The following is a 23,241-nucleotide window of genomic DNA, read 5'->3' as shown; positions in this document are numbered from 1 at the left end:
CATCCTCCAGTCGAGAAAGAAAGATGTAATGGCAGCAAAAGAGGTGTGCAGCATTTGAAATGTCAAGAAGGCCTTCTTCCTCAAGGTTGTGAAGAACATCGTAGTAAATGCATGTAACGGCCACCCAGAGGTCTCTCCACAGTCGCTCTATTCTGAAATAATATACAAAAAATATTTAATTAGGTATGGCCTTTCTTTGGTGTGTATGAGAAATTCCATGCTTGTTTCTAACCCTACATGAAATGTGTGCATGACAACAGTAATAATACATTATCAGGGCATGTAGGAAGGACCCAGGCATATCACTTAAAAGGTGCCAAAAGGGTTGTGATGATCAGTGGCAACACATGAGATGACAACCAGACCATTAACACAGAATGAACATTCAGGGAAGGAAGTAACAGACTGGAAAAGGTGTGTGAATAACTAAAAATAGGGCAGAGTCCTGAAGGCTCTTTGGGGTTTGTAGGACCTGTCCAATATTTTCTTCCTTGAGGGGTAAATAATGGAAATTGAAAGAAAGAACAACAACAACAACAACAAAAAAAAAAAACACCTGACACATATCAGACAATATATCCTGCTGGATAGGGCACTGTTCTCTAAAGACATTTTACTATAAAACTTTTTTCATAAAACTATACCCTTTAAATGTTTATGTACTTTTAAATAATGGAAATAAAGCTGCAACACCTTCCATCTTATGTCAGAAACATTTGAGGTTGACAGTATTTTATGAGAACAAACCTTTGATTGTGCACACTCATTCCTGAAATGAAACTGCCTCTTCCTGTGCCACGAACAGTAAACATCAGCTGTGCAACCTCCACATTTTCCCATCCGTGGTTGCCACGAACCCCGAAAACAAAGAAAAGTACCTCAAAACATTCGAAGCTTTAAACAAACTTAGATCCGATAATAAAGAACAACATATGCCTTAATCAGAGTGTTTTAAAAAAAAATGTAAAAGAATCCTTAAAATCTTTGATTGCTACTGCTCTAGAAGGCATAAAAAAAATTGTCTCATGAATGCACTTTCCAGCATGTGTCAGTATGAAGTTTAATTTAACACAGCTGTTAAAACATTTTTCAGGATTTACCGGGTTGATAACAATTATTTAGATTTATTGAATTTATAGGAAATTACACAAGTGCCATCTTGTATCATTATGATCTGTGTAAAGAGACAATTTTAAGAATATTTTTGCAAAAATACGTTAAAGTTGGAAGTAATTGGCCGATGTTCTAATCTTGAAGATCAGCTGTGCCCATTTGTTGCACATTGTGGGAATGGAGAAGTTGAGGCCCTTGCAGGCTACCCACAATTTTCCCCAAACTGAGCGACCCAGCTAATTCAACACCTTTACCAAGCAGTGCTGTTATGTAATTGGATACAAGGGGTGAGATAGTAATATTTTCCCTCCTTGGTTGTAGTTCCCTGACATTACAAGGGTAATCATTTTATGATGTCGGGTTCAGTGTTACACCAGGATTTCAAATACAATATCATCATCAATAAGAATTAGTATTAGCATTTCAGAATTGTAGGTAACCACTTTTAAATGCCATAGACTACTTATTTGTTTAATTTGATGTATTCTCTCTAGGAGAATGCAGAGGGAATATCCCGTTTAACTTATGCTATCTGTTTAAGTTTAGATAGTATTTGTAAAGATATTAACCATATCCTTTTCTGAAAGTGTGGATATAATGGATGGGGTAAGGTACTGGCATGCCACAACTTTATAGTTGTTAAATTCTGGGTACAAGTATACATGCCCATCTTGTACATGTTTTTTAATATTATTATCATCATCATCATCATCATCATCATCATCATCATCACCACCACCACCATCCTACCTAATTACATGTTTCTTTTAATCAGGTTGTGCTGTTTTAATGACTTTACAGTATAATTTACATTGTGTTCCTTCAATTTTCCCTAATTGTATGTTATATTAATCCCATATTTCCGTTTTAATATTTCTAATGTTTGCCTTGTTTTCTTCACTGCCTGGTCTGCCTCTGTCTCGTCTGTATGGATGCATTTACACCTAAATTTCCGCAACAAAGGACGTTTTAATTCACCACTATTCCAGTGAAACACGAGTCTCCCATCTTCCTGCTACCGGTCTCGAGTTTTTGTTCACCAAAGCACACACCAACATCATACTGACGGACGTATCACTGCCCTATTCCCGCCTTGTCTGACCGTGTTTTGTGGCTTTGGTTCACTTCACCTCACTCTTCCCCATTCTTGTCATTAAATCAGGCCGTTCTGCAACCATGGCAGCCATTCACTCTATGGCTTTATTCATGGTGTATTTTACCCCTTCACCCAACGCCGTTCTCGTTTCCCACATTATATTTGCAGTGTTCGTCTATCTATCAATATCTGCGGAGTATGGTTTTGTACCGAGTATCCTATTTTGTAGAGCACAGCATGTAAAGGTTAGCTCGGTTAGCAGGATGCTAGCATGTAGCGCTTAATGAGACACGCATCAGACGAGTTGAGCAAAGACCCCGTCTGTGTACCTTATACGTGACCAACGGATTTAAATAAAATTAACGTTTCAAAAGACAAACTTGAAGATAAAACATAATATACTTACCGGAGAACCGCCAGGGTTTGCCGCTGCCATCTTGCCGCTCCTGAATTCAAAACTGCCTCTGCAGACAGGCAGGGGAGGCGCGGAAATTTTCTTTGAGTTAGTCAAACGTTTTCCTCAGTTCGAGTAGATGATAAAATAAAAGAAAAATGAATGGGATTTTAAGTAGGACTAGGCGTTCTGTAATGATCTCTATTTAGGAGAAAAACTTAATCACTCACCTCTAAACAGCTATCTTTTCAGAAGACACTGCCGGCTAACTGTGTCATGTGATCAAACAGCGTAATTTAATTGGCTGAGAGCCGCTCGACTCGATCTAGTGCTGATTGCTCTGGCTTGGGTCATTTAAGGTCATCACTTTTGCAGGTGAATTTTTGCAGGCGAATTTTTGCAGGTGAATTTTTTGCAGGTGAATTTTTTGCAGGTGAATTTTTGCAGGTGAATTTTTTGCAGGTGAATTTTTGCAGTTGAATTTTTTGCAGGTGAATTTTTGCAGGTGAATTTTTTGCAGGTGAATTTTTTGCAGGTGAATTTTTGCAGTTGAATATTTTTTGCAGGGAAATTTGGAGAATAAAAATTCAGCGTTATAAATTCAATGTCTAAAAATAGTTGGATTCTGATGATACTATATTTCTTCCATACACTACTGGATGTCGGAGTGGAGGATGCCATCCTGTACCTCCTACATAGAGCCCACTCACACCTGGACAAGGGAAAAGGCACGGTCAGGATCCTGTTTCTGGACTTTTCCAGTGCCTTTAATACAATCCGGCCCTGTATGCTCCAGGAGAGACTGAACAGGATGCAGGTGGACCCCTGCCTGGTTGCTTGGATCTCCAACTACCTCACTGACAGACCACAGTACGTCAGGCTGAAGGACATCACGTCTGACCCTGTGGTCAGCATCACAGGAGCACCACAGGGCTGTCCCCTCTCCACCTCTGACTTCTGCTACAACTCTGAATTATGCCATATTCAGAGGTTTGCAGACGACACGGCCATAATGGGGTGTATCTGGGATGATCAGGAAGAGGAGTACAGAAGTCTGGTGAAGAACTTTGTCACATGGAGTCACACAAACCACCTGCAACTCAACACCTCAAAGACCAAGGAACTGGTTGTGGACTTCGGGAGGTCCAGACCAGGTCCACTGCCAATTCAGATGGAGGGAGAGGAGGTGGAGGTGGTCAACACATACAAGTACCTCGGGCTGTGGGTGGACAACAAACTGGACTGGTCATGCAACACGCAGCACCTGTATAAAAAAGCCCAAAGCCGACTGTACTTCCTCAGGAGGCTGAGGTCTTTCAACATCTGCAGGAAGCTCCTGAGGATGTTTTACCAGTCGGTGGTTGCAGGAGTAGGAGGGGAGCAGGACAGCAAAGAAGGACTCATCCAGGCTGGAGAAACTAATCAGGAAGGCTGGCTCTGTGGTTGGCATGAAGCTGGACACTCTGGTGACAGTGGCAGAGAAAAGGACACTAATTCAATCTTTAGTGGCAGACTTCATGTCCATAAAAAAAACAAGAAAAAAAAACACACATCCAGGGGGATGTGTGTAAGGTATTAACCTTAAAAACCTTAAACCTTAAAAAAATAAGTAAGTAAATAAATAAATAAATTATATTTGTGTGTGTGTGTGTGTGTGTGTTATGAAACATTTAAAAAAATATAAAATCATATTATACATAAAACACAATTACCTAAAAGAAATCTATAAGTACACAAACACTTCAACCAGTGCTTTCTCAGACTGGATGAGTAACGGGAACCACTCACTGTCAGATCTGTGAGTGCTAAAATTACACTGTTAGTAGAACCATCCAGTCGTTCTCTAAAATTAAACATTAACTTCCTTAAAAGTGCTTGAAAGGTCCAAACACCCACAGCTACAAACATTTGGCTGGCACTACCCCCTCTAATTATCCTACAAAGAATTCTCATCGCATCATTATATGCAACATGCACCTTATGCATGCTACATTGTTTGTAGGATGACCACAAGGGGGCAGCATATAGCGGTGTGCAATACGCTTTAAACAAAGCCACTTTAGCTGGAAGTGAACAAAAGCTGCGTGCAATAGTATTTGCCTGCACATAGAGCTTACACCGCTGTCTGTATATATCATCATCATCATCATTTATTTGCTCAGTAATAAAGTGACCGAGGTATTTCACCTTTTTATGAACTTCAAGAGTTTTGGGGACCAGTTTAAACAAAGGGAAATTTAGCTGTTTATCCTGCTCGGTACATATCAAGACAGCACTTTTAACTGCATCGTACTTTATGTCATGTTGCACACCATATTCAGTACAGATGTTAAGAAGCTCCTGTAACCCAGCACTGCTTGGACTAAAAACAACCAGGTCATCTGCATGCATAAGATGATTTATCAATGTTTTACCTAATATACACCCAGTGTTACAGGCTGTCAGCTGTATGGACAGATCATCAACATATAAATTAAATAAAATTGGAGACAAAATCCCACCCTGTCTAACACCATTGCTGACACCAAAGGGAGCAGAAATACTGCTTCCCCATTTAACCTGCATGTTCTGATGAGCGTACCAGTAAGAGAGAATCCTCACGATGTATTGAGGAACTCCCCGTCTCTTCAATTTATCAAAAAGTTTTCTGTGGTTCACTCGATCAAAAGCTTTAGAGGCATCAATGAAACACATGAGGACAGATGAATGTTTAGCCCTATACAAACTGACTATTTCCTTGAGTGCATATATGCACATGTCAGTGCTGTGCTTTGGTTTGAAGCCAAACTGATTATCCAGAGAAGAGATGAACACACTAACTCTGTCAAACAGGATTCTTTCTAACACCTCAGATAAAATACTGGCTAGTGCATTCGGCCTGTAATTATCCAGACAGCTCACTTTTGCAGCTTTGTCCTTCATAACTGGTACCAGTAAAATACACAGCATTGAGTCTGGTAATATGCCATGAACCATAAACCCAGTGAAGCAGAGCGCTAGAAGAGGAGCTAGCCTTAAACTAGCATGTTTTAAATGTTCTGCAGTGATGTGATCCAAACCAGAAGCTTTACTATCAGATAACCTATGAGTGGCTTCATATACTTCATGTGTCCTTACACTTATTGTGTCATTACTCATGTCAGAATTGTCCTCATATGACTCACTTTTTATACAGTTAAACAACACACTGTAATGCTGTCTCCTGACAGGGTTTTGTAGGTGGACTCAGGCGCAGACCAGGAGACCTTTGCAAAAACTGACAGTGCGTTTATTTACAGTGATTTCACCAGGTGATAATATATACAAAGTGTTCGGGAGAGGGGTCCGGGGCTCCAGGGTCCGAGGGGAAGAGGAAGGGTCCGAAAATACACTCCACTCTCTCAGCAACGATCCCACTCCTTTTCCTCCAACGCTCCTCTCGCTCACTCGCTCACTCAAAGATACAGGGACGGGTCCAGGGAAGATCTACACACATACAGAAAAATCCAATTAGTACGAGGTCGCACGAAGACCAACAGACTCAGACTTGCAGATAACTGATGCTGGTGGCTCAACGTTCCAGCGACGAGTAGCGTAGGTCTGCCATCTTAAGAAGTTCTTCTGATTACTACAATCAGCGACAGGTGCAATGATGAGCACAGGTGCGTGGGCCAGGGGCGGAGCCCGCAATGAGCACCGCCACGGCAGGAGGAAGAGGGAGAGAGAGAACAAAAACATGTTGCCTAACACAGAGTCAGCTGGTGAGGCACGGGGACCGTGACATCTCCAATGCTGCAATGTTATCTGCCCCAGAAACAGCTTCAACAGTTGATGGTAGAGATGGTTTACACAGAGCTTTCACCTCTTTCCAAAGATCTGTCACATTATTACACAGCGTTTTCCTGGCCAAAGAAGCTGCTCTCAGCATTTGCTCATTTTTAGTTATAAAGCGAACAGCGTACTTGTATCTGGCATTCACACATTTTTCTGTTCAAATTCTGGGCCTTGTTTAGCTCTTCCAGCCATGGCCCAACATTTATAAGCTACACGAGCTTCATCGTGGTACATGGATACGAGTTCTTTCTAGGTCTGATGTTAGGTTTCTTATGCTTATATTGTTTATCAAGCAGTGTGCCACATTCATACAGAGCAGTCACTATATCATCATACATGGAGCAGAGTTTATGCATAGCATTCTTACAGTTGACATCCTTGCACAAAACAGCTTCTCTGGGCAAAGAAATGTTGTTCAGATGTTCAGATGTTCAGATCATAGTAATACTGATATCAGTATTACTATGATCAGCTAAGAAGTCATCTTCACTAAATGCTGACCAGTCTAATTTTACACTGGTAGCAATATTATTTCCAGTTGTTGCTGGCATTTGTTCCACATTCACAGTAAAACCAAAAGGTATATGGTCTGACACAGTTACCTCATACCTGATAGTCATGTTGTCTAAAGCTGCATGTCCATCAGCTGTACACATACAGTGCTCCAGCCATGATGTACTATGCCAGGCGTCACTTATGTATGTGTAGCTGTCTGCAGGCAGTAACACTTTGGTAGACAGGATAAGATTATTATCTTCACAAAAGTGGGTTAAGTGGTTAGCAAACCGAGAACTGCTGTCTGTGAGATCAGCATTAAAATCACCCAAAACATATCATTGTCTTGGCTGTCACTTGGTGTTTCGCTCGCTTTGTGGTAGAGTATCACTTCCTGTTCCTGCTCAAACACAGTGGTGTTTCTGAGTAGCTTTTCTGCTTAGCAATTTAATTGAAATCTTTTGATACATCCCTTTTTTATAGAATAATCTTAACGTGCTTCATCTGAATCACCCTTTCTGTGTACTCACTACCTAATTTATAGCCAAAGTATTCACTCACTGTCTCTTTACTGTTTCGCTAGCTTAGCTTAGCTCGTAGCCGACTCGTTAGCACCATGGCTACTTCACCTGTCCCTGTTGCACTTTCCTGCTCATTGTGTCAGATGTTTAGTTACTCCTCGGCCTCCTTTAGCAGTAATGATACCTGTAACAAATGTAGCATATTTGCAGCTCTGGAGGCCAGGATTACTGAATTGGAGACTCGGCTTCGCACCCTTCATTCACCCGTAGCTAGCCAGGCCCCTGTAGCTGGTGCAGCCGAAGATAGCGTAGGCCCCGCTAGCTGTTCCCCGGCAGACCCCAAGCAGCTGGGGAACGAGGGCGGTTGGGTGACGGTGAGGAGGAAGCATAGTCTTAAACAGAAGCCCCAGGTACACCACCAACCTGTTCATGTGTCTAACCGTTTTTCCCCACTCGGCGACACACCCGCCGGGGGTCAAACTCTGGTAATTGGCGATTCTGTTCTCAGACATGTGAAGCTAGAGACACCGGCAACCATAGTCAATTGCCTTCCAGGGGCCAGAGCAGGCGACATTGAAGGAAATTTAAAACTGCTGGCTAAGGGTAAACGTAAATACAGTAAGATCATAATTCACATCGGCAGTAATGACACCCGGTTACGCCAATCGGAGGTCACTAAAATCAATATTGAATCGGTGTGTAACTTTGCCAAAACAATGTCGGACTCTGTAGTTTTCTCTGGTGCCCTCCCCAATCAGACCAGGAGTGACATGTTTAGCCGCATGTTCTCCTTAAATTGCTGGCTGTCTGAGTGGTGTCCCAGAAACGATGTGGGCTTCATAGATAATTGGCAAACCTTCTGGAGGAAACCTGGTCTTGTTAGGAGAGACGGCATCCATCCCACTTTGGATGGAGCAGCTCTCTTTTCTAGAAATATGGACCAATTTATTAAACCCCCCAAAATCTGACTATCCAGAGTTGGGACCAGGAAGCAGAGTTGCAGTCTTACACGCCTCTCTGCAGCTTCTCTCCTCCTGCTACCCCCCCAAAAACCCATCTCCATTGAGACTGTGTCAGCTCCCAAACAGACAAAAAACAAACCAAAAACCAGCAATAAAAAACTTAAACATAAAAAATCAAAAAGAAAGAACAATACAGAATCCACATCTGAACCAAAGAGTAAAACAGTGAAATGTGGATTATTAAATATTAGGTCTCTCTCCTCCAAGTCTCTGTTAGTACATGACTTAATAATCGACCAACAAATCGATTTACTCTGCCTTACAGAAACCTGGTTGCAGCAGGATGATTATGTTAGTTTAAATGAATCAACACCCCCGAGTCATTCTAACTACCAGAAACCTCGAAGCACAGGCCGAGGGGGCGGTGTGGCAGCAATTTTTCACACCAGTCTATTAATTAACGAAAGACCAAGACAGACTTTTAATTCATTTGAAAGCCTGATGCTTAGCCTTGTCCACCCCAGCTGTAAAACTCAGAAACCAGTCTTATTTGTTATCATCTATCGTCCACCTGGGCCTTACACAGAGTTTCTCTCTGATTTCTCAGACTTTTTATCTGATTTAGTGCTCAGCTCAGATAAAATAATTATTGTGGGTGATTTTAACATCCATGTAGATGCTAAAAATGACAGCCTTAACATGGCATTTAATCTGTTATTAGACTCAATTGGCTTCTCTCAAAATGTAAAAGAACCCACCCACCACTTTAATCACACTCTAGATCTTGTTTTAACATATGGCATAGAAACTGAACATTTAACAGTGTTTCCTGAAAACCCTCTGCTGTCTGATCATTTCCTGATAACATTTACATTTACAATAATTGATTACACAGCAGTGGAGAGTAGACTTTATCAAAGTAGATGTCTTTCTGAAAGTGCTGTAACTAAGTTTAAGAATATAATCCACCCACTGTTATCATCTTCAATGCCCTGTACCAACATAGAGCAGAGCAGCTACCTGAACGCTACTCCAACAGAGGTCGATTATCTTGTTAATAATTTTACCTCCTCACTACGTACGACTCTGGATACTGTAGCTCCAGTGAAAACTAAAGTCTCAAATCAGAAGTACCTGACTCCGTGGTATAATTCTCAAACACGTAGCCTAAAGCAGATAACTCGTAAGCTGGAGAGGAAATGGCGTGTCACAAATTTAGAGGATCATCATTTAGCCTGGAGAAATAGTTTGTTGCTTTATAAGAAAGCCCTCCGCAAAGACAGAACATCTTACTATTCGTCACTGATTGAAGAAAATAAGAACAACCCCAGGTTTCTCTTCAGCACTGTAGCCAGGCTGACAAAAAGTCAGAGCTCTACTGAGCCAACAATCCCTTTAACGTTAACTAGTAATGACTTCATGAACTTCTTCACAAATAAAATTTTTATCATTAGAGAAAAAATTACCAATAATCATCCCACAGATGTAATATCGTCTACAGCTACTTTTAGTACCATTGATGTTAAGTTAGACTCTTTTTCTCCAATTGATCTTTCTGAGTTAACTTCAATAATTACTTCCTCTAAACCATCAACGTGTCTTTTAGACCCCATTCCTACAAAACTGCTCAAAGAAGTCCTGCCATTAATTAATTCTTCAATCTTAAATATGATCAATCTATCTCTAATAATCGGCTATGTACCACAGGCCTTCAAGCTGGCTGTAGTTAAACCTTTACTCAAAAAGCATCTCTAGACCCAGCTGTCTTAGCTAATTATAGGCCAATATCCAACCTTCCTTTCATATCAAAAATCCTTGAAAGAGTAGTTGTCAAACAGCTAACAGATCATCTGCAGAGGAATGGCTTATTTGAAGAGTTTCAGTCAGGTTTCAGAGCTCATCACAGCACAGAAACAGCTTTAGTGAAGGTTACAAATGATCTTCTTATGGTCTCTGACAGTGGACTCATCTCTGTGCTTGTCCTGCTAGACCTTAGTGCAGCGTTCGATACTGTTGACCATAATATCTTATTAGAGCGATTAGAACATGCTGTAGGTATTACAGGTACTGCGCTGCAGTGGTTTGTATCATATCTATCTAATAGACTCCAATTTGTTCAAGTAAATGGAGAGTCCTCTTCACCCACTAAGGTCAATTATGGAGTTCCACAGGGTTCAGTGCTAGGACCAATTCTATTTACATTATACATGCTTCCCCTAGGCAGCATCATTAGAAGACATAGCATAAATTTTCACTGCTATGCAGATGATACGCAGCTCTATCTATCCATGAAGCCAGGTAACACACACCAATTAGTTAAACTGCAGGAATGTCTTAAAGACATAAAGACCTGGATGGCCGCTAACTTCCTGCTTCTTAATTCAGATAAAACTGAGGTTATTGTACTCGGCCCTGAAAATCTTAGAAATATGGTATCTAAGCAGATCCTTACTATGGATGGCATTACCTTGGCCTCCAGTAATGCTGTGAGGAACCTTGGAGTCATTTTTGACCAGGACATGTCCTTCAACGCACATATTAAACAAATATGTAAGACCGCTTTCTTCCATTTGCGCAACATCTCTAAAATTAGAAATATCCTGTCTCAGAGTGATGCTGAAAAACTAGTTCATGCCTTCATTACTTCCAGGCTGGACTACTGTAATTCGTTATTATCAGGATGTCCTAAAAACTCGCTGAAAAGTCTTCAGTTAATCCAAAATGCTGCAGCAAGAGTACTGACAGGGACTAGAAAGAGAGAGCATATTTCTCCTGTTTTGGCTTCTCTTCATTGGCTTCCTGTTAAATCCAGAATTGAATTCAAAATCCTGCTCCTCACTTACAAGGTCTTAAATAATCAGGCCCCATCTTATCTTAATGACCTTGTAGTACCATATCACCCTATTAGAGCACTTCGCTCTCGCTCTGCAGGCCTACTTGCTGTTCCTAGAGTATTTAAAAGTAGAATGGGAGGCAGAGCCTTCAGTTTTCAGGCCCCTCTTCTGTGGAACCAGCTTCCAGTTTGGATTCGGGAGACAGACACTATCTCTACTTTTAAGATTAGGCTTAAAACTTTCCTTTTTGCTAAAGCATATAGTTAGGGCTGGACCAGGTGACCCTGAATCCTCCCTTAGTTATGCTGCAATAGATGTAGGCTGCCGGGGATTCCCATGATGCATTGAGGTTTTCCTTTCCAGTCACCTTCTCACTCACTATGTGTTAATAGACCTCTCTGCATCGAATCATATCTGTTATTAATCTCTGTCTCTCGTCCACAGCATGTCTTTCATCCTGTTTTCCTTCTTTCACCCCAACCGGTCGCAGCAGATGGCCGCCCCTCCCTGAGCCTGGTTCTGCCGGAGGTTTCTTCCTGTTAAAAGGGAGTTTTTCCTTCCCACTGTCGCCAAAGTGCTTGCTCATAGGGGGTCATATGATATGATTGTTGGGTTTTTCTCTGTATTTATTATTGTGCTATCTACTGTACAATATAAAGCGCCTTGAGGCGACTTTTGTTGTGATTTGGCGCTGTATAAATAAAATTGAATTGAATTGAATTGAATTGAATAAATGCATTAATAAAAGCCAGCCTACTGAGGTATTTCTCCTCATTTTGACAAGATTCATAGTGAGTATAAATATTAAGAATAATAAAACTTCTATTATTCTGTGTATATTGTATACCAATACACCAGTCTACATCCAGTCTAATGGGCTTCATCACTGGGTCTGTTTTTGTGTCCTAAAGAAACTGTTGGACATTATGGACGATGCTGGGCATCCTCTGCACACGGCCATAAAACACCAGAGGAGTCTGTTCAGTGACAGGTTGCTTCTCTCAAAGTCAAGAACCACAGACTTAAAAACTCCTTTGTCCCACACACCATCAGACTGTTTAACTCCTCTCTGGAGGGGAGAGGGAGGGGAGACAGGGGGACAAAGGAGGGGGGGTGTATAAAACCCCTGTGATTTGTGTATATAGACTGTTCCACGCACCCCCTCTAACCACTGCTAAGATGGTACATTCCTCCCATCCTTTGTTTGTGTTTGCGCTGGTTCACCGTGATAGCACTGGTGGAGCTGGGCTGTTGTACTGAACATGTGTCGTGCGTGTGCGTGAATGATAAGTAAGTGCCTTGTATTTGTTTGTTCTATGGTTGTAACTTATCATATACTTGCCCATGTACATTGTGTGATGCTTTTATAGAGTTTTCCGGCGGTTTGTGTAGCCACGAGACACTGTATATTCACGCTGATTTGACCAAAATGGCGCCACCCTTGTGAACTGAGCTGCCCAAAGTAAAGATGGGGTCGATCCCTGTGCAGCAGCCCATTTGTGTCCACCAGGGGGTGGTGTTTAGTCATTTTCGAATTAGATTTTCTGTTCAACCCTTTCTGTATTATTTAGACCAGTTTGGTTGACTTTGTTTGCTAATTGTAATTTCTGTTACTTTACAGAACCACACACATACTTATGTATACTCACAAATCCGCTTCTGAGGATGTTTGAATTAAAGGAACCTAAATGATTATCGCTGTGGACCCTCTCTTTCATCATATAAGTCACCTGTGCCTTCTGACCGAGGATAGGAATATCCTGCTGTAATTTGCCAGTTTATTAAGCACACACATGTCCAGTTCAAGTGGTCCTTCGAGCCGGATAAATTACAGCTTTTCCTAACATGGCGACATCCAGATACGATGAAGAACAACAAGGTGCCCGGCACAGGAGACCACATAGGGTTCCAAGATATCTGGATGACTTCATCTGGTATTATCCATCCCAGCCGACTAATCCAGTTCCACCGAATACTAACGCAACTATTCCAGTGCTCCAAACCTCTACTCCAATACACCAAACAGCTGGCATCGACGGCTCACCAGAGATGGAGAGAATAAGGAGGATGGAGCAGTGTGTTACTCAGGTACAGAAGCAGATGAGGGAGATACAGAGCGCTATACAAGTATCTTTGAACCTTGGCCAAAGAACCCCCCAAGTACAGTTACAAACCCAGGTCCGGAGCCATAGTATGCCTTTACTAACTGTGGATAATAATCCTACACAAGATCCTCCTATGGGCGGACTGGAAAACATCCCTCCCATATCTCCAGTAATACCTGGCCCTCAGTTTCATACTGTACAGCAGACCTCCCTTTCCACAACTCATCATGTTGATAATCCTCAAATATTACAGTCAACAGCTCCTACTCTCCTTGCTAACCAACCTATTCCTCAGCCTCCTCTATACGTCCACTCTCCTATGCCATCAGCTGCTCAGCCAACACCAGTGGTATCCCGGTCTGCATTTACAGCCACAGATCAGCCACATCCTCCCTGGTATCAACGAAGAGACCAGAATTGGCTGTCATCAACCCCACAGTGGTCTGTGCCACACAGTGCTGCTCAGTTCAGTATCCCTGGCACTATGCAGTACCCTGTCACGCTGCCACCTGGCATGCCCACTCCAGGTTATCCGCCTTGGACATCAGGCCCACCTCTCAGTCAGCCATACGTTACACCAGTGCTGCCACCTGCTGTTAGCTCACAGTATACCTATCAGCATCCTGCTCCAGCTGCACTGCCACCTGTCAGTTCACAGCATGATGTAATTCAGAGCAGCCCACAACACTCCTCATCTCTGCCTTCCTCTCAGAGACCGAACTTGATGGAGATGGCTATTTCCTCTTCATATGGCATTCCTAAACCCAATCTGATCCGTTTCACCACAGGAAAAGAGAGTGATTTTCTGCTACTGAAGAAAGGTTTGGATGGAGTTTTGGGACCACACCCACATCTATCTGAGGATTACAAATTCCAAGTACTGCTGGATCATTTGAAGTTCCCTCCTGCATTTCAGCTTGCAAAGAGATATGTGCATGACCCTATGCCCTTCACTAAAGCGATGCAGGCTCTACAGCAGCGCTATGGACAGCCACGCCAACTAGTCCAAGGTGAAATTAACAACATTTTGAGAGCTCCTACAGTGAAAGCTGGAGATGCACAGGGGTTTGAAGACTTTGCTCTATCAGTTAGTAGTCTGGTGGGACTACTAAACTCCATGGAAGGAGCTGCCAAGAGCGAACTAGAGTGTGGCTCCCATGTGGACAGGCTTTTGAGTAAGCTCCCCTTCTCCTATCAAGACAGTTTTGCTGAATATTGTCTTGCAAAGGGCATCTTGCAGAGTGACTCAGCTAACACCTATACTCTCCCTGACTTTGCACAGTGGTTGGAGAGGAAGTCACAGGCCATACAGATATCACGACGCGCTACAGAAAGCTACATATCTGATAAACCCCGCTCAGATCGTAGAGATAAGTCATCGAGACCATTAAAGACATCCTCATCAGTCTACTATGGCACTGACAAGCCTACAACACCGACGGCTAATACCACTTCAGCCCCTACTGAGAGTAGAGAACCTATGAAAGGGAAGAAAAGAGAGAAATTCAAGCCCTACTGCCCCTTCTGTAGCAGTACAGAACATTACTTGAGTTCCTGTTCTGACTTCAGCAAGCTGAGTACTACACAGGTTATTACGTGGATTAATGACAATAAGAGATGCTGTGGTGTGGTTGGAGTCATCAGCCTGACAGTTGCAATCTGAAGAAACTTTGTGCCACCTGTGGAGAACAACACCTGCAGATCCTTCATGAAGCTGCCTCCAGCTCAAACAAGAGTATCCTGACACTGAGTACAGCCTCCAGTATGGTGTATTTGGACCAAGTCACTCATTCAGGCAGAGTTATGCTTAAAGTGGTCCCAGTTACCCTCCACAATAATGGGCGATCTCTGTCCACCTACGCCATTCTTGACGATGGATCAGAGCGGACTATAGTTCTATCTGCAGCAGTTCATTACCTGCAATTAAATATCACAGAGGAGTCCCTCAAACTACGAACCATCAGGCAGGAGGTGTCACAGTTACAAGGCGCATCTGTTTCTTTTGAACTAAGTGCACCCAGCTCTCCCCAAATCAAACATCACATCAGACATGTTTTTACTGCTAAAGAACTTAATCTGGCAAAACAATCCTGTCCAGTGGACATACTCCGTCAGAGATATCCACATCTGGCTGACATTCCTATCAAAGCATTTAAGGATGTGCAGCCTATGCTTCTTATAGGCTCAGATAACGTCCAGCTCATCACCCCTCTGTCACCTGTCAAAGTTGGTCCACTAGGCAGTCCTGTTGCTGTCAACACTAACCTCGGTTGGGCCATCCAGGGACCGGCTACCTTTCTACATCAGCCTACTGAAGCTTCATGTCTGCACACATCCCTGTTACCAACTCCCTCTCAAGTGCTAAGACAGAACGTTGAGAAGCTGTGGCAGTTAGATGTGCTCCCCTTTCGATCAGAGAAAGAGGTAACTCGCTCTAAACAAGACAAAGAGGCACTGGAGTTACTGCAGAAAACCACAGAACGTGTACAGGTGGATGGGATAGCTCGTTATGCTACTCCTCTGCTCCGCCGCAGAGACTCCCCTAAACTACGAGCTGGTCATGAAGCAGTGATGGCTCTCCTTCGGTCCACAGAGAAACGCCTGATTAAAGATCCTGATCTTGCGGCTGTGTACAATGCAGAGATACACAAACTGGAACAAGCAGGTTATGTAAGAAAACTCACTCCTGAAGAGGCAAACCGCACAGATGAATCCTGGTTCATTCCCCATCATATTGTGCATCATAACAATAAGCCTAGGATAGTTTTCAACTGCTCCTTTCAATACAGGCAAGACTGCCTTAACGACCAGCTGCTAGCAGGTCCAACTCTCGGTCCATCCTTAATAGGTGTCCTGTTGAGATTTAGGGAGCACCCTGTTGCTGTGAGTGGGGACATACGAGGCATGTTCCATCAGGTGCGGCTTCTTCCTCATGACCGGCCTCTGCTGAGATTCGTGTGGAGAGATATGGAGAGAGATCGGAGCCCGGACATTTATGAGTGGTGTGTCCTGCCCTTTGGAACCACATGCAGCCCCTGTTGTGCCACGTATGCCCTTCAGCGCCATGTGCAGGATCATAAAGATGGCAATGAACAAGTACTAGACTCAGTGCTGCGCTCATTTTATGTTGACAATTGCTTACAATCTCTGCCCCTTGCTTTGCAGGCGCGACCACTCGTCGATAACATCAGAGAGTTGCTATCTACTGGTGGTTTCGAAATCCGACAGTGGGCCAGTAACTATCCGGAGGCCATTGCTCATCTCTCCTCTGAAGCAAAGTCCCCTACCTGTGAGCTGTGGTTGACTGAACACCAACCAGATCCTCAAGAACCAACCCTAGGCTTGGCATGGCACTGCTCCACAGACCAGATCGCCTACAGATGTCGGCCAGTGGTTCCTCAGGACTCAACCATGAGAAACATCTACAGCATTCTCGCCTCTCAATATGACCCACTGGGTTTCATCATCCCCTTCACAACCCGGGCAAAGGTTATTGTTCAACGCCTGTGGCAGAACGACAGAAACTGGGACGATCCTATCGAGGGCGAGTTACTCCAGCGGTGGCAAGAGTGGGTGAGTGAGCTACAGTATCTACCAGAAATCTGTCTGCCTAGATGTTACACAGCCTCAACTACCCCAGAGGGAACTTCCCAGCTTCATGTATTCTGTGATGCATCAGAGAGTGCTTACGGAGCAGTGGCATATTTGAGATTTAAATCGGCAGAACATGAGGTCCACACCGCCTTTATCATGGCCAGATCACGTGTAGCCCCCCGCAAGAAACTGTCGATTCCCCGTTTGGAGCTGTGTGCTGTACTGGCTGGCGCACAACTGTCTAGACTCCTCCTCAATGAGCTTACTCTGCCCATTAGTGAGACTACTTTATGGACCGATTCTACCACTGTGTTGAATTGGATCCAGTCTGAGTCCTGCCACTATAAAGTATTTGTAGGTACTCGTATTGCCGAAATACAGGAGCTGACTGAGGCCGCCAGCTGGAGGTATGTCCCCTCGGCTTTGAACCCAGCAGATGACATCACCCGGGGAAAACCATTACGTGAGCTGTCAAAACCTAGCCAGTGGATGGATGGGCCCCCCTTCCTGAGACAAGCATCCGAGCAGTGGCCAGCACGACCTGCTGTGAGTACAGACACTGAAGATAACACTGAGTTAAAGAAATCAGCTTTCTGTGCCTATGTCACTACAGGTTTGGCACAGTCTGATCCTATATACAACACCTGGGCTGATTTGGTGCAGGCCACCTACCTGTCTTCTCACGGGGCGGCTGCCCCTCCTATGTCAGCAGCACAACGACTGGAGACAGAAGTTCAAATTCTCAAACAGGCACAACAGGACAGCTTCCCTGCTGAAGTACACACACTTAAATCTGAGAAAGAGGTGCAGAAAGACAGCAGACTGAGCAACCTTTCTCCAGAATATGACAGTCAGCTTGGTCTCATACGAGTAGGTGGACGTCTCCGGCGAGCAGAGCAGATGGAGGTTGACACTCTGCATCCTATCGTGTTGTCACCAGACCACCCTACTACTCATCTCATCATTAAAGACTATGATACACGTCTCCTGCATCCTGGCCCAGAACGTGTCTTTGCCGAATTGAGACGCAGGTATTGGATATTAAGAGGCAGACAGGCCATAAGGAAGCATCAGTATCGCTGTTTGGAGTGTAAGAAGTGGAGAGCCAAGCCTGTTTCACCGAAGATGTCTGATCTCCCTGCTACCCGCTTGCGATTACATCAGCCGCCATTCTGGTCCACAGGAATTGACTGTTTTGGCCCTTTCACTATAAAGATAGGCAGGAGACAAGAGAAAAGGTGGGGCATTATATTTAAATGCCTTACAACCCGCTGCATTCACCTCGACCTTCTCACTGGTATGGACACTGACTCCTTTCTTATGGCTCTGCACAGATTTATTGCTCGAAGAGGAAAACCCTTTGAACTACTGAGTGATCAGGGCACCAATTTTAGAGGAGGAGACAGAGAGCTGCAGGAGGCGTTCAAAGCGATGGAGCCACGACTGCAGGAGAAGCTCAGTGAACAGAGCATCACTTTCCACTTCAACCCTCCGCATGCTCCACATTTTGGGGGAGCCTGGGAACGGGAGATCCGTTCAGTCAAATCTGCACTTCAAGTAGCTCTCAAAGGTCAAGCGGTGCCAGAGGATCTGTTGCTTACCATTCTTATTGAAGTAGAGGGCATACTTAATTCCAAGCCACTGGGATACGTTTCCTCGGATATTGCAGATGTTGACCCGATCACGCCCAATATGCTGCTCATGGGGCGGCGTGATGCTTCTCTTCCCCAGGCAGTTTATGGCACCAGAGAAAAACTTGGAAGGCGCAAATGGCGTCACAGCCAAGTCATAGCGGATCAGTTCTGGACTCAGTTCACTCAGCGCTACCTGCCTGGACTGCAGCATCGCCAGAAGTGGAACCAGACTACTCCACCTTTAAAGGTAGGACAGACTGTCATGGTGGTGGACTATCAGCTCCCACGGGCTTCCTGGCCCGTAGGACAGGTAACACAGGTGTTTCCCAGCCCGGATGGACAGGTGCGAGTGGCTGAAGTCGCCATTGGGCAACATAAATACCAACGGCCGGTGTCAAAACTTATCACTTTACCTGAACTGTCAGCTTAATGTCCTTAGTTATATTCGCATGGGTTTTTAATGTTTACTAATGTGCTATACACATTAGGGGGCGGCTGTATAAAACCCCTGTGATTTGTGTATATAGACTGTTCCACGCACCCCCTCTAACCACTGCTAAGATGGTACATTCCTCCCATCCTTTGTTTGTGTTTGCGCTGGTTCACCGTGATAGCGCTGGTGGAGCTGGGCTGTTGTACTGAACATGTGTCGTGCGTGTGCGTGAATGATAAGTAAGTGCCTTGTATTTGTTTGTTCTATGGTTGTAACTTATCATATACTTGCCCATGTACATTGTGTGATGCTTTTATAGAGTTTTCCGGCGGTTTGTGTAGCCACGAGACACTGTATATTCACGCTGATTTGACCAAAATGGCGCCACCCTTGTGAACTGAGCTGCCCAAAGTAAAGATGGGGTCGATCCCTGTGCAGCAGCCCATTTGTGTCCACCAGGGGGTGGTGTTTAGTCATTTTCGAATTAGATTTTCTGTTCAACCCTTTCTGTATTATTTAGACCAGTTTGGTTGACTTTGTTTGCTAATTGTAATTTCTGTTACTTTACAGAACCACACACATACTTATGTATACTCACAAATCCGCTTCTGAGGATGTTTGAATTAAAGGAACCTAAATGATTATCGCTGTGGACCCTCTCTTCCATCATATAAGTCACCTGTGCCTTCTGACCGAGGATAGGAATATCCTGCTGTAATTTGCCAGTTTATTAAGCACACACATGTCCAGTTCAGGGGGACAACTAATCTGTAGTGGCCTTTTCACTGTGCAATTTTTTTCTATATTGAGCAGTGCAATAGACTCACAATAGTTGAAATGTGCAATTCAATGGTTCTTCCTATTTATCACTATGATATACTTTGTATTTATATATGTCTCTGTATTTGTATATGTGTATATATGGTATATTTCTATGTCTGCTTACATTCTTTTGCAGTTTCTGTTGGTGCTGTGCTACTGGAAACAGAAACTCCTGGAAGAAGCCACCTGAGGGATTAATAAAGTTTTATCTAATCTAATCTTGGAGAGCATCTAAATTCTCCCTGCTGTCCTCCAGGGTGTTGGGAATGATGATGCAGATGTGTTTAGGTGCCTGTCAGGTTTTTTGGTCTAAGTGTTAGAACATGTTCAATTCTGAGCCAACATTCACTTTTTCCTCCAAGTCTCTGGTGTCTAATGCCACCTCCAGCATTTCTGTTCTCTGCTCACACTCACCTCCCTCATAACTGTTCTAACTTTAATGTGAGTTTGTGATGACTGCAGGTCCCTCAGTGTGACTGTCACAAACGACTCACACAGAGAAAGAAGCTCCTCACCTGTGCAGGTACACAAGTGGTGGAGGAGCCTCTGACCTTTGACCTTTAGTGACCTCTGACCTCCTGTTGCAGGTGTGTGTGTGCTGCTGCTGTCTGCACCGACTGTTTCTGCAGGTGAGTCGATGAAGTGAAAACAATCAATGAGACTCCAACAAGAACACAAATACACTTACTCTGTGTGTGTCTGTGTGTGTCTGTGTGTGTGTGTGTGTGTCTGTGTGTGTGTCTGTGTGTGTGTGTGTGTGTGTGTGTGTGTCTGTCTGTCTGTGTGTGTGTGTGTGTGTGTGTGTGTCTGTGTGTGTGTGTGTGTCTGTGTGTGTGTGTGTGTGTCTGTCTGTGTGTGTGTGTGTGTGTGTCTGTGTGTGTGTGTGTGTCTGTGTGTGTCTGTGTGTGTCTGTGTGTGTGTGTGTGTCTGTCTGTGTGTGTGTGTGTGTGTGTGTGTGTGTGTGTGTGTCTGTCTGTGTGTGTGTGTGTGTGTCTGTCTGTGTGTGTGTGTGTCTGTGTGTCTGTCTGTGTCTGTGTGTGTCTGTGTCTGTGTGTGTGTGTGTGTGTGTGTGTGTGTGTGTCTGTGTGTGTGTGTGTGTGTGTCTGTGTGTGTGTCTTTGTGTGTGTGTCTCTGTGTGTCTGTGTGTGTGTCTGTGTGTGTGTGTCTCTGTGTGTGTGTGTGTGTGTGTGTGTGTGTCTCTGTGTGTGTGTGTGTCTGTGTCTGTGTGTGTATATGTCTGTGTGTGTGTCTGTGTGTGTGTGTGTGTCTGCGTGTCTCTGTGTGTGTGTCTGTGTGTGTGTCTGTGTGTGTGTGTCTGTGTGTGTGTGTGTATATGTCTGTGTGTGTGTGTGTCTGTGTGTGTGTGTCTGTGTGTGTGTCTGTGTGTGTCCTCCAGTGTCTCTGTCTGTCAGTCCAAACCTTCAGCAGGTCTTCAGTGGATCTTTAGTGTATCTGAGTTGTGTTGATGATGGACAGACAGCTGATGGATGGACAGTGAAGAGGACCAGAGGAGGACTCACTGAGGACTGTGGAGCAGCTCCAGGCTTTGGGAGGCTTCTTGGTTCCTACTGTGTTGTGGATCTTTCTGCTCCCAGTGAAACCTTCTGGTGTGAGGACTCCTCTGGACAGCGGAGTGACAGAGTCTCCTTCAGTGTCCAATCAGACACTAAAGGTGAGATGTTCCAGCTGTGTCTCTGTCTCTGTGTGACTCTGCTCTCATTAACTCTGTTTGTCTCTGCTGGTCTGATGAAGGTGTCATCCTGGAGATCCCTGCACTTCCTGTGAGGACAGGAAGTGATGTCATTCTGCGCTGCAGACAGAGGAATGGTGCCACAGTCGCAGCTTATTTCTTCATTAAAGGATGTCGTCATGATCTTAAACCAAAGCACATCATCACTAACATCATGCAGGCTGATGAAGGTCTCTACTCATGTGCTACTGATGAGAGTGGAAAGTCTCCTGAGAGCTCTCTGAGGGTCAGAGGTCAGAACACTGACATCACTTCCTGTTTAAAACCTGATGTAACATTGTGACCTGATAATAAACTGACTGAACCATCTTCATCATCTCTTCTGCAGATCTTCCTCCTCCTCACTGTCCTCCTCCTCCAAGCACCTCCACAAACGTTGCTCCTCCTGTAGAAACTGCTCTTACGTGTCCTCCCTGTCCTCCTCCTCCCTCTCTCCTGGTCTCAGTTGTACCACGTCTGGTCTATGGGCTTCTCCTGGTTCAGGTTCTGGTTGTGGTTCTGGTTCTGTTCCACCGCTGGTGGAAACTTAAAGGTAGTTCTCACTCACCTGATATGAACAGGAGTAATCTGATTACTGTGCTGACCTTCTGACCCTACATAAATGAACTGACTGGGTCACCTCTGTCCAGATCAGTGGGTTTTACTCATCCAGACATGCAGTCATGGTGGGTTTGAATGTATACTCGAGTGATGCTGCTCAGTGATTCTTCAATTTCCTCTGTGACCTTTCAAAATAAAATGTGTATTTGGGTTGCCCCTGACACATAAAGCTATATTTTGTCTCAGTTTATTCTTTTAGTGTGGAAGATGTCACAATGTAGTGTAAAAAGAATAAATTGGTGACATTACATTTCATCAGCTTTCAGTTCTTTAGGATTTATCGTAGAGCGAGGCAGAAGTGCTCCAGCTGATTCCTAGAATAAGTATATTATATAAAAACGTTTCTTCACAGCGTCCATCATATCCAGCACAGAGTACTTCAGTCTGTAATAACATGTTAGTGTCAACAAGCTAAATGATTGTCTTGGAAAAGCGAAAAACTCTAACAAGCTAATCTTCTCAGTAAGTAACACTTAGCATAAATGTTTAATAATGTTGTAAAGTAATAAGTTACTTTTGAAGATAATGTCTCCCAACATTGGCTAACACAACAAGGACCACAAAGATAAGTCCTAAACACAGATTTCACCCATACTGAGGGTCACCATAATCATGTTCATGTGTTTCCTCCTCCTCTCTTTACAGGAAGTAAAAACCCGTCTCCTCCTCCTGAGGATGTGACCTACACTGATGTCACGACCAATCAGAGAGCCAACAGGAGAGGTAGGCTGTCACAGTGTGCTGTCATCAAAGACAAGCATGTTATCTAACCACATACTGTACTCTTTAAATCTATGTTAAAAGGAGTGAAGGCTGAAAACTACTGCCTCTATGAATGTCTGTAAATCTGTGTGTGTTCCAGACAAACATCCTGCTGATCCACGAGTCGTCTACTCTGGTGTGAGGACTCAAACTTCAGGTACAAATGAACAGAAAACAGGTGCTGATGATGATGCTGATTATTATTATTATTATCATTATTACTATTCTAATATTCTGTTATTGTGACTCTTAGTTTTCCCCTTCGGCGTGTCTGTTTCCACAGTTAGCTTTTTGTCATCAGTATGTTCATCAG

The sequence above is a fragment of the Pelmatolapia mariae genome, linkage group LG3_W (genome assembly GCF_036321145.2).
Source record: "Pelmatolapia mariae isolate MD_Pm_ZW linkage group LG3_W, Pm_UMD_F_2, whole genome shotgun sequence".
Classification (NCBI taxonomy): domain Eukaryota; kingdom Metazoa; phylum Chordata; class Actinopteri; order Cichliformes; family Cichlidae; genus Pelmatolapia; species Pelmatolapia mariae.
This window is presented reverse-complemented; position numbering follows the sequence as displayed.